The following is a 2,921-nucleotide window of genomic DNA, read 5'->3' as shown; positions in this document are numbered from 1 at the left end:
AGGAAATCATGACACATTCCATTCCATTAAAGGGGATTTAAAGAATTATAAGCTAATTTGGATAGCCCTAGCAATTTCCTGGGTATTATCCTTTTGTATAAACCTGACTCTTTATATTAAAACCGTATTCTGGTTTCCTACCATTAAGTAAGAAATTCCTTGACAGAGGCCTAGAAATGTCCTTACTGTCACGCACTTCTTCACCTCCAGATGGTCACTTGGTGCTCTGATGTAGACAGTATAGAACAGTGATGGCGAACCTATGACACGTGTGTCAGCACTGACACACGTAGCCATTTCTGATGACATGCGGCCGCATGGCGAGGATGAAATATTTGCTGCTCCTGAGGATGAAACATTTGTGACTAGAGTCTTGGAGTTAGTTTTTTCCTCAAAGTGACACACTACCTGAGTTATGCTCAGTTTTTTGGCAAAGTTTGACACACCAAGCTCAAAAGGTTGCCCATCACTGGTATAGAATGTCTGCTATTTCACCTCTGTTAATCTTGCAAGGAAGACAAGCATTTCATTCCAGCCATTGCCTCCACCTTGACCTTCCAAATGCCACTGCTGTGAGGAGGAACCATCACAGATTGCCATAGCAACATAGCCTTTGTGACTCAGTAGATCAACCACTTTCAGGCACTGTCCAACTGACACCTGGTACAGTCGATTATTCCTCCCAAAGGTCCACTGCTGGGATCCTCCCAACCCATGGCACTTCTTGAGTCGGGATGGGTCACATGATCGAGTTTGTGACATCCAAGCAAAGGAGATTACTTAAAATCAATTCGTGCTCTTCATTATAAATCTAGATCTAATTTGGGTCACTGTAGTCACATGCCTTAAGCACTACTAGGCCTCTCTTCTGACTTGGGCGGCTCTGAGCCACCAGACATTTGCCAGTCTGGTGGTGATAAAGCCTTCCATGCTGAAGGGTTTTGGGGTGTTTTGGCCCTCTGTTGAAAAAATGGTTTGCTGGGGTTTGGCATTGGGCCCAGATATCTGCATCTCTAGGTAAATGCTATCCAAATGCCATTTAAATAATTTACAACCCAACTTCTTCCTCAATTCAACACACTCACTGACATTTCCATAGCTTCTTGTCCTCAGGTCAGGTCTTAAGGAAAAATACTGCTCCTTATATTCCTCCAACCAAATGTGTTCCAGCCTCAAGGAGTTGTGTCCTGGCCTTCGGAGGAACCATAGGGTCGCCTTTTCCAGAAAACGTGTCCGACTCTGGAGCAAGGGATAATGAAGAGCTTACCCCCACACATCCAAATCTGAAATGATCTTTCCAAGTTTTCTCCTTCCCAGATATCCATGCTGCTGTCATACTGCCCGAGTTCACTGAAGTAGCTTCTATTCATGGAAAACAATCCTTCATGCGGTAGCTCCTTCTGGTCCTCCGAGCTCAGAAAGGAGAACAAGATCCCATTTGAAGTGCAGTCCCCAATTGAACCCTCCACGTACCACAGGGGATGAGCTGTAGGCCAGCGTGTCTGCACTGATGATATCGATCACCAGACACACGACCCTCCGCGGTCCTCTCGGATGGCAGCCAGCAAGGGCTGCAGCCATGTTACATTCACTTCACAGTGGCTGTCCAGGAACACCAGGACTTCTGCTGCATGAGCTGCTCCTAACATTCTTCCTTGAATTAATCCCTCACGATTTGTATTTCTTATTAATTTAATTTTTCCAGGGAGGTTATTTGACAAATTCATCTAATTCTCCTTTCAAATCATCGAAGTCACTGTTGTCATCCACGAGGATGATTTCATGGAGAAGCCGGGCTGGTGTGTGGTCCAGGACGCTGTGCACAGTCCACAGCAAAGCAGACAAGGCTTCATTGTAGAAACAAATAACAACACTAGAGCCTGGCAGGTCTGTAGGACATGTCTTGTCTTTACATGCTACATTCCTTGTATCTGGCACATCTCTGTGGTAGCCCAAGTGGTTGCTAATGAGCATATTGAAGGCATGCTTCTGATACCCCAAGTCTCTCAATTCCTGATCATGTTCATTAAAAATCATACCCAACTCAGAAGAGAATTTCATGTTGCCTTTTTCTGCATCTTCACTATGATTACCACATCATCAATCTTGTTTGCTTTGAACTGTAATTCTAATATTCAACTTGGACCTTGGGTGAAATGGGGATAGATTTTTGGGGGGGAATGGCTCATGGGGCCCAGACTCCTTGATGGGCACATTCTTAAAGTGGCCAAGTCACTTCACTGAAGTTAAAATAAACAAAAAGCAAAACCGTCCAGGTCACAGATGTAAGGCATCCATAACAGAAATATCAAACTGTGATGCTTCCCATTATAGACCTAGCATAGCTGAAGGGCCATTTTCAGCTTCCTAGAGCAAAAGCTGCTGGAGCCATAAACTTGTACTGGTGGCTGGGTATGAACTGGCATGAGAGTTCAAAACGAGGAATGCAGTCTTGGGGGGCTGCTTCACTTCTGTGGGCTTTACCTCCAGGAACCCCACCAGGTCCTCAAGGTGAAGGTGAAGATCCCAGAAAGGTCCTCCGGTGAATCCCAGCGCCGGCAATGCAGGATCCCGGCCTTCTGGGACTCGGGCTGTGGCAGCTTCCCTCCCACCACAGCCCAGATCTAGCCGCACTAGCTGCCGCGGGGCAGAACACCCGGGAGAAGATGCCAGGTGGGATAGTGACCACAGGTTCGCCCAGGCCTCTGGAGTGCTCATCCAGTGCCAGTGCCACAGCCTCTACCATCTTCTTTCTTTTTTAATTTTTAAAAAACTTAGAGTTGACATGCCCTGGCCAGTGTGGCTCAGTTGGTTGGCTCAGGTTGCCGGTTTGATTCTCAGTCATGGACACATGCCCAGGTTGAGGGCCTGATCCCTGGTAGGGGGTGTGCAGGCAATAGCTGATTGATGTTTCACTGTTA

At 46.6% G+C, this 2,921-nt stretch overlaps 1 pseudogene; it reads right to left on the bottom strand.

Annotated features, from left to right (window-relative positions):
• Nucleotides 1-486: 486 nt before the first annotated feature.
• Nucleotides 487-2,594, bottom strand: LOC129152111 (polypeptide N-acetylgalactosaminyltransferase 11-like; annotated as a pseudogene).
• Nucleotides 2,595-2,921: the final 327 nt, after the last annotated feature.

Source organism: Eptesicus fuscus, chromosome 17, assembly GCF_027574615.1.
Source record: "Eptesicus fuscus isolate TK198812 chromosome 17, DD_ASM_mEF_20220401, whole genome shotgun sequence".
NCBI classification, from domain to species: domain Eukaryota; kingdom Metazoa; phylum Chordata; class Mammalia; order Chiroptera; family Vespertilionidae; genus Eptesicus; species Eptesicus fuscus.
The sequence above is the reverse complement of the archived record's forward strand: the minus strand, read 5'-3'. Positions and strand labels throughout refer to the sequence as shown.